The sequence below is a fragment of the Mustela erminea genome, chromosome X, assembly GCF_009829155.1.
Source record: "Mustela erminea isolate mMusErm1 chromosome X, mMusErm1.Pri, whole genome shotgun sequence".
Taxonomy (NCBI): Eukaryota; Metazoa; Chordata; class Mammalia; order Carnivora; family Mustelidae; genus Mustela; species Mustela erminea.
In genome coordinates, this window is record NC_045635.1 from 19,446,737 (window position 1) to 19,458,756 (window position 12,020).

The window sequence follows — 12,020 nt, forward strand, 5'->3', positions numbered from 1 at the left end:
TACCTTCTAAGCCTTCTTTTAGGTTTCTACTATCCTTTTTCTAAAACATGGCCTTTCGCTCAGATAAAAATCTATCTTCTACTGCTCCTTGTCACTGATCACATACCCACATCCTCACCAATGACTCTCGCCCCCATGTTCATGGACAACCTTGGCATCCGGCTAAGGCTCCTGTTCTCCACCTTTTCAATGCTCACATAAGATCACTCGTACAAAACCCACAAAGTCTAACTTCCCTGGCCACCTCAACTCCTACAACCTCCCCCCTTACTCCATTTTAAAACCGTGTTCCTCTACCTGCTAGAATGCACCACAATCTAAAACCGGTTACCACCTAAATCTCAACTGTCAACTTTTCATTCTGGCTTAACCTTCATCTCTCTTTTCACTTGGCCTATCAATCCCAAACTTTACTTTCTGTCCTTCTCCTGCGTAGACCTTCTAGTATCCGACCCAATCTCCCAAGTGCTTTCCTTTCCGGTCTCCCCCACTCTATCACCATTACCTCCTCCTTTACTTGCCATAAGAGCGTCTCGGTGTGTGCCAGGCACTGTGGTAGGCATGGAGGTTATGTGTCTTTCGGGAATCCCTCCCGCACCCTGGATTTGGCAGAGGCCTCCGATGTGGCAATGAAAAGGCAGCTTCCATGGCCATGCTAAAAGCACTACTTCTCCACCCTAGTGAGTAAGCTATCACTGTATTTTTCTACTTTGTTTCATCAATATGTTATCTGTGACACCCTATGTTTAATTTCTTGACCTATTAACCCATTGATTCAGCAGTTATCCCAGTCTAAAGTCATCTTTAAAAAAATCCTTTGTTGGTCAGCAAGAAAAAATGTCTGAAAGGATAATAGAACATGATGTTAAAAACGGTTATCTCAGGATGATAGAATATTAAGCAGTTCTAATTTGTTCCCTTTTGCTAAATTGTGTTTTCTAATCTCCCTGCCACAGAAGTGTACTATTGTTTTTGAAATTTCATTTCTAAAAATCTCATTTTAAAAACTGAAATTTCATTTTAAAAATTAAAGGTTTAAAATAAAAATTTTTTTTAAAAATTGAAGGTTTAAAAAAAACCCTTTAATTGCCAAATCCAATGATTATATACTGGCCCCTATTTCTCAGAATCCTTCTGCAGTATGACTTCCTCCCTTGGCTCATCACTTGCTCTGTTTCAGGATACTATTTCCCCAATTGTCTTTCTATTCCTGGGCTGCTTACTTCTGAAATCTCCTCCCTGGACTCATGTTTCTGGAATGAACACTGGTGTCCCCCCAGACTTCTGTTCTCAGACCTTTTTCTCTTCTCATCTAAACACTGTGTCTCCTTAAATGACTTCACTTAAACCCAGGGTTTCTCCTATTACCCACCTCTACCCATACCTTGACCACCTCTGTCCCAGTGGTGAATGGTCCGCTAGATACTTAGTGCCCCCCCCACTGGGATCTCAAAATCATCATGTCTAAAAATAGTCATAATTCTACCCTCTCCCAATCAGTTCTTTCTTCCGTATTCCCCATCTTACCAAGAGGCATCCTAGGTGCTCTTGTCCCAGTTTGTCCCTAACTTACCTTCAAGTATTACTGATTAAATGACATAGTATGTTTACTTACCTAAGGCAGCAAAATACGCATAAGGTGAAATTATTATCAAGGTTTTTTTTATTAGTACTCCATTAATTCAAAAGCTATACTTTCATTTTGGAAAAGCAGAACACAAGAGGGCTGTTTATCATTTGGAAAAGAGATATAAAATATTTTAGACTCTGCAAGCAATGCTTGACAGAACAACTTTACTAATACATTCAAGATTAAAGTAAGCTACTAGGATTTTTTTTCCTGAATTATTTTTTAAAGGTAAAATTAGAATTAGAGCTTAGAATTTTCCAAGTGATATGAGGCATCTGTACACAACTGAGCACTGGGAACAAAAGGAACATCATACAGTGTGGTATCTGAATAATCAAACATTATGGTTAATAGAGGACTACTCACATCACATTAACGATCAATTTTCAGAATAACTGGAATTAAAAAAACACAGTAAGTTAAACCGATAAAATATTTGATATTTCATTATCTTTCTCAGGATCACCAATTAGCACTCTAACATCAGTCAAGATATTGGTCACATTTAATGAAGATTCAGCAGTACAAGACTGGACATTAGCATTCATATACTTGAGAGTAGACTACCTTGTCTTTTATTAATCTGTTATTTTGATAGTGCCTAAAATACCATATATTTCACTCCTTGTCAAAGTGACCCTCTCTATTCAACAGCTGTCACTATCAGATTAGGTCTCAAACAGCTATCATTCACCTTTCTGAAAAAGGTTCCATCTAAAGGAAATTTTTTTTTAAAGATTTTTTCTTTATTTATCTGACAGAGATCACAAGTAGGCAGAGAGGCAGGCAGAGAGAGAGAAGGAAGCAGGCTCCCCGCAGAGCAGAGAGCCCGATGTGGGGCTCGATCCCAGGACCCCGGGATCATGACCTGAGCCGAAGGCAGAGGCCCAACCCACTGAGCCACCCAGGTGCCCCTAAAGGAAATTTTTAAAAAGAGATACTATGCTGCAGTAAACATAGAGGTACATAGATCTTTTTGAATTCATGCTTTCAGTTTTCTTTGGGTAAATACCCAGAAGTGGAATTACTGGGTCATATGGTAATTCTATTTTTAATTTTTTGCAAAACCCCCATACTGTTTTCCACAATGGCTGTACCAATCTGCAATAGCCAAAATATGGAAGCAACCTAAGTGTCTACTGACTGATGAATAGATAAAGAATGTGGAGTTATACATATATAGATCACACACACACACACACACACACACACACACACACACACACACGGAATAATACTCAGCCATAAAAAAGAAAAAAAAAGAAATCTTGCCATTTGCAACAAGATGGATGGACCTAGAGAGTATAATGCCAAGTAAAGTAAGTCAGAAAGACAGATATCATATGATTTCACTAATATGCAGAATTTTAAAAACAAATGAACAAGGAAAAAGAGACAACAGACTCTTAAACACAGAGAACAAACTGGTGGTTGCCAGAGGGGAAGCTGGTGGGGGGAATGGAAGAAAAAAAGAGGATGAAGAGTACACTTCTCTTGATGAACACTGAGAAATGTATAAAATTGTTCAATCACTATATTGTATACCTGAAACCAATATACACCTATATGTTAATGGTACTTGAATTAAAAAAAAATTTTTTTAAAAGGAGAAACCATGCTTTCTCAAAAGCAGCAATCTAGGTTCCAGATACTTACTATGGCAGAATCATCACAGGGCAAAGAAGCAAGGGGGAAAAAAAAAAAAAAAAGAAAAAAAAAGGAGAATGACTGGTAAACTGGGAGTCAAAAGATCCTAAAAATACAGCACCCATTCGTATTCCTCTGGGCACCCAGCCCACTAAGGGGACTCCAAGTAGGCCAGCTTCCCCGCTGTGATCCTGTCCAGTCACATAAGGTCAGATTGGGGTGGGAAATAGGCATGAAGATGAACTCTCTCTTGTCAAGAATTTAGAAAAGGGAAAAAGAGAGGCACACCGACCGTGTATGACTAGGACTAGAAGATGTCGAAGAGCAGCTGTGGGCACCAACTTCTGCTTGCCATGCTGGCTTGGCTATCAGAGAAAGCCAGTGAACTGAGAAAGAAGAATAAAGCGAAGACAAGAGGACAGGGAGTGCTCCCCAATGCCCTCATTTTTCCCGCTGCTAGGCCCAGCTCTATTCCTGTCCCCGGATTCTAAAAGAAATCCTTCCATGCTTAGAATAAATTCCAATTTTACTACCTTAGGTGGGTTTTTTCCTTCGTATTATAATCAAGATCCCTGAATAATGTGTTTTAGAACAGAAATTCTATACTTTAAGTTACTCAAACCTTCTTGGTCTTATATGTGTACATCTAAAACTGAGAACATTGAACATGATGAATTCAAAATTTTGTCATAAAACTCTCACTTATTCTCCTCCAGAGGTATAATGCACTTAATGCAGGCATGCAGACTAAATAAACTATAGTTATTTCTCAAGTCTTAGCAATGCGCATTTGTCAAATTTACTTGATCTAAATTGACTCTTAAAACTAATTTGTGGTAGCTGGAACATATCAGTAACTTTTTTTCTACATGAAAAAGCTTGGTGCATCTATCAATAAGACTAACAGCTTTAGAGCTGCAAAAGTATTTTACATTTTAATGGGAAGCATGTGTATAAGCAGAAAATAGTAAAATACTCAGTGATTAACTGACCAACATTTAATCTCTAAATGGAAGTAGTGAGTTAAGAGTACAGGTGTGGAGTAAGGTGCCATGTTTGAATCCCGGGTCTGCCTCTTACCAGCTATGACCTTGGGGCAAGCTATTTACTCTCTCTGTGCTCTGATGTCCTGATCTGTAAAAAGCGACATCAATATCAACAGAACCTTCCTTATAGGTTGCTGTGAGGATTACATGAATGACTACACCTAAAGACTTGAGACCAGTATGTGGCCCTTAAAGACACCCTAATGTTAGGGCTTATTATGCTCTTTCTGTTGGTGTTACTGGAACCAGTATAACAGACCTGACCCTTTAAGAGTCCTGTTGTCTCTGGAAAAACCCTTCTCCTTAGTCATAGCATTTCCTTCAAACCCCAACCTGTCTTTATCAACTCTAACTTGATAAAGACACTAGGGCTGAGGGGTGAAATTTTTCAAGGTCATGCAACTAGTTAGATAAAATTGGAATTTGATTTGCAAAAAATACAAAGAAACTTGTATTCTGTTGGAAAGAGCAAAACTTAGGAGATTAAGAGTGCTCACTAGTACTTACCACTGCGTGACCTGGAGAATTTGAGTTAACTTCCTGACTTTAGTTCCATCCATCCACACATTAGGAATTATCACCACCACCTTATTACTGAGTTGTGGTGGTGATTAAACGAATTTGCTTAAATGCCTAGCCCAGAGCAAGGCACTCCACCAGAGGTCACTCAATCTTGGCTTCCACTGTCCAACTCTTGCCTATTTATCATTCACAAAACCAAAGGAACTTGATACCCCTCAAAATCACCTCTACAGATCCCACATCTCCCTAGGGTTTATCACAATTTAAGTTTAGAAGAGAGTAGATGTAATGGTAGTTAAAACCCTGGACTTCATTTTGTAATGGCATTATTTTCCATTTTTTCTCATCACACAAGTATAATTTTCTAGCTTTTATGGGCTCTTCAAGTTTTTCTGCCCTAACCAGAGTACCCACTCTCTACATTTGTCCTGTTCAATACACAAGGGCTATGGAGCCCTTGAAATGTGTCTAGTCCAAACTGACATGTGCTGTTAAATATAAAATGGATGCCAGAAAAAAAAATGGATGCCAGATTTTGAAGAGCTAGTACAAAAAAGAAAGGGTAAGTTATCTCATTGTACAAAATGTTGTACTGATCACATATTGAAGTAATATTTTGGATACAGTGGGTTAAATAAGATATGTTAAAAGTAATCTCATCTATTTTTGACTTAAAAAAAACCCAGTGACTATGAGAAAATTTAAAATTACATTTATCTTGTATTATATTCTAATGGACACCACAAATCAACAAAATCAATGCTTAAGGCATCAAACAACCAAACTTACAAATGAACACTTGAAACAAAACCACCTTGTTCACAATCCATACCCTGGAAGCTACCAAAAAAGAAGAAAAAAAAAAGTGAGGCTTAAATTAAAATAAAAACACAAAATACACGTAGAAGCAAATTAAAAATATTAATTAGAAAAAGGAAAGTGTAAGAATAAAAAAAAACATAAAAACTTATGCATAAGAATTCTGTAAGAATTACAACAAATTATGGAATAAGTAAATAATTAAAAAATAAATCACTATAAAACTAAGCTCAAATAAGAACTATAAATCAATGAGAGCTGGTGAAAAAAACCCATTAAGGGGTTTTGAGAAGAGAGATTTACTAACATACAAAATGTTCAATGTACAAAAATTCTGTATCCTCACTTTTCAGAAACAGATCACCAGATTAAAGGAAATCATGGTTTATAAACCCACATATGTATATATTCTACATTTGGCTTTAGAATGTTAAATGGAAGATTTTTTCAAAAGCAGGACCAACTTAAACTAGTGACAAGACATACACTACTAGGAAAGAAATATTGAAGAGTTTGCCTTGTTTCATCAACTTGGCACTGATTAAAAAAAAAAAAAAGCCACATATTTTCTACACATAAGAATGATTGGTATAGGGGCACCTGGGTGGCTTAGTGGGTTAAGCCTCTGCCCTCGGCTCAGGTCATGATCTCGGGGTCCTGGGATCGAGCCCTGCATCGGGCTCTCTGCTGAGTGGGAAGCCTGCTTCCCCTTCTCTCTCTGCCCACCTCCCTACTTGTGATCTGTCAAATAAATAAATAAAAATAAAAATAATTTTTAAAAAAGAATGATTAGTATAGCACTTTCCAAAGTGTAGTCCAGGGACAAATGGGGTCCTTATCCTCTAAAAGGATTCCACAAAGTCAAAACTATTTTCACAGTAATAATTTTAGAAGTTGTTTTTTTCACTTTCATTCTCTCAGTGTTTTCCAGAAGCTACACATGTGATATGGTAACAGATTAAATGCAGAAGCTGATAAGAAGCCCATTGTCTTCCATTAAGTTAGATATTAATTAGATCTGCAAAAAGGTAAAAATTAGATCTTCTCACCAAGTTTTGTATGGTTTGGAAAACATTTTTGTCAAAAATGCTATTTAATGTGTAATGGGTTTAATATTCCAGTTTTAATTTATATTATGATAAATATAAACAGATACAACCCACACAAACAAAAGCTCTTTAGGATCTCCAAAATTTTTAAGAGAATAATGAAGTCTTGAGACCAAAAGGTTTGAGTACTACTGATGGTATGATCAAGAGATCAATGACAACACACGCATACACACAAAACATACTCTTCCTACCTCTGCCCTGGAAGCCTATTACTGCTATTTATATCACAGAAATTTCTAACAGTTCAAACTCTCTAGTGACCAGTAAAGAAAGAAGTCTGGTGGGGGTAAAATTTGACAGGAAATTAAAGGCAAAGAAATTAAATGCTTCCTTTTCAGTTAGAAGGCTGCCATTCCGATTTGAAGGCAAAATTCTAGGCAATTAAATAGAAGATGTTTCAAAATTAAGGTCCACGTTTATGCCATAAGCATTAATGCTTTCACATTCCTCCCAAAGGTCCTTAAAAACTCATACAAAATCCTAACTCATTTGAAAAAAAAGCTAGATTCTCAGAGCTTGAAATACTTATTTTCAAAGAAAAGTTTAAATTATTTCATACTACCTTCATGCTTAAACTGGTAGCTTACCAAAGTTGGTGCCTAATGCAGAAAATCCCATACTCACACACAGAAAAGAAAATGCAAGGCTTACTATGGATAAAAATAGAATTAATTTCTGAGTCATAAAGTTTCTCACCATTTCTGTAACTTATAAAGAAAAAAATCTAAGTTCGGCAATCTCAAAGTGGCTAACTTCTCAATCTAAAAGGCAAGAAAATTTTAAAAACAGACTCATTGTATTAGCTATATTAGCAGTCATTTTACTCTTGGATACACTATTCAGATTGAGAAACAACTCAATTTTAATATGGGAGGAAAGGCTGCACAACTTTAATTTGTTTAATACTGGAAATTCTTTCTTGTCTATCTAAATGTTTTTATAACTCAGTACCAAATTGCAAATGACTGTTTAAGCTTTTAGGAAGGCTCTGGGTTCTCCAGCCCCAGGTTGGCACCTATCATCCAAATTACTTCACTTTTTAGGTATGTTTAGCATTTAATCGTTCTATAATACAAGAAACCTTGCAAGAAAAAAAATTACTCCTGCTTCAATGCTATTTTTTCATCAGAAGATTTTCATTTAATGCTCCTCTGCCTATTCCTCAGTACGAACAGTAGTAGTCCAAGAGTGATGTCATGGAAAACAGCTTCCCTAGCCTTTAGAGATTGGATCCAGTGAGAATTCTAGGAAAAGCCTCTATTGGGGAATAAAACCCCAAATCTTCTAAGTTATATCCTAACAAGAAATCATCAACATTATAATGTTAACATTCTAGTTCTCTATAAGAATTATACAATCAAACTAAATCTTTCATAAGGTCTTGATGTTCTGATACAGATTTACTGCAAATCTTTAAATGATGTAAAATCATTAACTAAACTCAATGATTTTATCAGAGACAAAGGAATAAATTTTCTATCTGTTCTTATATGTTTCAATGATTCAGCCAGATGAGCCTTATATTAAATACAGAGTACCCTGCCTTTTCCAGCTTCTTCCAAAGTAAAATTTCTAATTCTGAAAATGCCTTCCACTTTTGGACCAGTAGCAGTACAACATATATCCACACCAAGATGAACCATGAGGGCCCCTCCAACGATTCTTAAGATGGTAATAATAATTATCTCCTATTACTCTCCCCCCTCATTCACCATGCCCCAGATACACTGGCCTCTTGAGCTGTTTCTTGAAAACAAGCCACACACCCAACTTAAGGCTTCTACACTTGCTGTTCCCTTTGCCTGGATTACTACATTCCCAGATATATACGGTTCCCTTCGAGTCTACTCCAGTGGCATCTCAAGTGAGGTCTTCCCCAAACCCCATCTTTGAAAACAACAACAAAAAAAAAAAAACAAAAAAACCAAAAACCTCACCCACCCCCCACAACCAGAAATCCTCACTTTCCCTTTCTGCTTTATTTTTTTCTACAGTATATTGAAATAGAGATAACAGGCTCTTTTTTTCTTAATTAGTTTGCTTTTTATGTTTTTTTTTTTCAGTTTTGCTTTGACTGTTGTATCCCTCACAACCTAGAAATAACAGCGCTTGGCACGTAATAAGTGCTTAATAAATATTTGTTGGATGAAGAGATCAATTTAATCTTCATGACACTCCATGTTCTGTAACCCTCCTTGATTTAAAGATGAGAAGAATCAAAAGCTCACAGAGGTTAAGGAACTTGCCCAAGGCTATGATTCTTAAGTGGTAGAGTTGGGGTCCATTCCACTTCTGATCATGTATGTTTAACCAGTATCCTACAATGCTTCACCAATGACTCTTTCATTTCTCTTCAATAAAAAACCCCACACCAACTACAGTATTCCAGTTCAGAGGACACATATGCTAATAAATTAATTCAACCCCTCAAACTAAATATTCATTCTTCTCCCAGCTAATGTTATTAACTCTTAAAATATTTACAAGGTGAATGGCAAGCTGACAACAGGCCAACTAATTTTGGGGGCCCAAGCGAAATGAAAGTTTGGGTTCCTTATCCAAAAGCAGGAAAAAAATGTTGTTAAAGGTACTATAATAAAAAGGTTTCTCCTTTCTTCTGTGGTCTCTCTTGACTTGTCATGTTGTTTTTTTATTTGTGGTTTAATGCATTCTAAGTGAAGAAAAATTAAAAGTTTAAATTAGCATGAATTTTACCATTCACCTTTATATTACACAATGCCAGTTTTAAATGCAGATTATTACACCAACTTCAGGGCCCTTTTGAACACCCATGAAGCCAAGCCAGCCCTGGTTCCAAGATTTTAGACCCAGGTAACCCAAATCAAGGCAGAGAGAAGGTCAAACCTTGAAACTCCCAATAAAGCAGTGATTTGCCAAAATTTTATCTTTAGGACAAACGATAAGCCCATTTTATAAAAGCTAGCACATTAAGATAGGCTCTTCCATTTGCTAATTTAATCGTGCCCGCTTATATTACTCTGCCTTTTTATAAAACACAAAAGCATACTCGAAAAAAAAAACTGGTATTGGGTTATAAATAAAACATTTCAGAAAAAACTCAGAAAACCATTTGCTGGCTAAAATAATAATATACTAAAAAAATGGTTCTTTTTCACTTTTTGTGGACCATTTTTAAGCCAAACCATACTACATTTTTGATGTACCCAGTAGGAATGATTCCATACTGATCTGTTACACACATATATTAGTTCTGACAAATAATAAATCCAATTTCTCAAACCACAAATACTTACTCTTCTATTATTCCTAAGTTACATCAGCAGTAGAGTGCAAATTAACACCAATTCCCACTGAAAAACTGGCTCTAAGCACCTACTAAGTGCTGTGAGGATTTAAAAAGAGAATTATATAAACACTATTACATTGTCGAAAAGTTGAAAATTTCTATGCATTTCTAGATCTGGTAAGAATTACAGAAATCTGAATCCATTTATAAGCTCTTCAAAAACAATTTTCAAATTAGTAGAGATATTCAGGCATCCTGTTCTCTAGACATGAAAAAAAAAGCATTAAATTAGAGTATATATCTTAAAAGCATTTTTTAAGTTACCATTAAATCAGATCAACAAAAATAAATATAAATTCGGAAAATATAGAAGACTAGACATTAAATACTTCAAGTGAGAAAAAGAGCATAAGCGGCCTAGAAAAATGAAAAGCAAATAACTACAGTAACGTTAAATTTGAATTAAAGAATACCGTTATTTAAATAAGCAGTTAGCATTTCGGAGGAAGAAGGCCAAGCAACGTGACTATTATATATCCAGTAGATTCGCAGCACTGCTTCGCTATTCCGTACTTATTGCTTATACTTATAATACAGGGGAAAAAAAAGAGGCAGCAACAGTTAGCCACTACAACATTAACCACTCTGGCAAAGGTTACTTAAAAAATCGCTTTGCATTTTTACAACACTTTACATCTATAGGTTATTTTCACATATATGACCTCATATAGTCCTCTCTACCCTGTGATGTGGCTATTACTGCCTAGATTTCATAGATAAGAAACCGATGTTCGGTAAGCGATTTTCTCAGCGTCACCCAGTCGAACCCAGACCTTCTGATTCCACGTTTTATGCCTCGCATTTCGCATAGTTCTATTTCAGGCATAAACAGAATTTTTAAAGGGGAGGAACGGGTTAGGGAGAAAATAATCATGGTACCTGCAGCTGTGTGCTGCAAAAAATGGCTGAATTATGCTTCTTCCGTTTTTTTCCCCCCTCCTTGAAAAAAATTATATTTCAAACAATTTAAGTAAACTCAAATTAGGTCCCGGCGTCTACCAAATGTTTGACTCGGGTCTGTGCAGAAAACGCTACCGAACCCGTGCCCAGCGCGGGGCCGCGGACGAAGCCCGGGCTCCTGCAGGCCGGAGGGCCAGGGGCGGCTACGCACCTCGGGGGTCTGTCCAACCTCTAGTGGACGGCAGTCTGCATCAGGAAGAAGCGGGCCGGCGGGCCGGGCGGTGGGCGGTCGGGCGCCGGGATGGCACTCGGCAGGCTCCTCGAACCTCTACAAGGGGCCGCTCCCGGGCCGGGCCGGGGCACTCCGGCGGGGGGCGAGTCTGGGCGCCTGCGGGCCCCTCGGAACCAGTCCTGGGAAAGAAGACAGTGCTGAGTCGCGAGTCGAGACAGTCGGGCTCGGCGTAAGGCGGCGCGGCGTCGGGGCCGGGCCCGGCCTTGCCAACGCCAGGGGCCTCGCGGCGCCCGGCGGGGCTCGGCCGGAGGGCCGACTCGGGGCCACGGGCGGGGGAAAGGGCTGGGGGGCCGCGGGCAGCGGCAGAAGAACCGGCAGCAGCAGCGTCGACGACGGCGTCTCCGGGCTTCTGCCCCGAAGCGCGCCGAGCCTTAGGATCACCCACGCCGGGGGTGGAGGAAGGCGGGAAAGGGGCGGGCAAGGGGCGGAGCGTGCGAGGCCACGAGCCAGGGGCCGCTCCGGGCCGCGCGCCCCCTGCGGGCCGCGGGAGCCGCCCGGGGCCGGCCCAGGGAGGCGGGGCCCGCCGGCAGGGGGCTCCATGCGCCGTCGTCGCAACGCGGAAACCTGCCACGCGGGTAGGGAGGTCGAAGGGCGGGAAGACGAGAGTTGGAAAGCAGGCCTCGGAGGCGCCCTCGGCCCCCATCGGCGCCTCGAGGGGGCCCGTGCGCGGGCCGCGGCCCGGAGGGTGTTTACCTTCCCCCTGGTCGAGCGCCAATGCCGCCAT

At 39.2% G+C, this 12,020-nt stretch overlaps 1 protein-coding gene across 2 annotated transcripts in view; it reads right to left on the reverse strand.

The window, feature by feature from the left end:
* KLHL15 (kelch like family member 15) overlaps positions 1-11,658 on the reverse strand; it is a 32,133-nt gene extending 20,475 nt beyond the window's left edge. For both annotated transcript variants that reach the window (XM_032330177.1, XM_032330176.1), the window contains exon 1: positions 11,216-11,658. The gene's annotated coding sequence lies outside the window, so the exon portion shown is untranslated. The remainder of the gene's footprint in view (positions 1-11,215) is intronic.
* Positions 11,659-12,020: the final 362 nt, after the last annotated feature.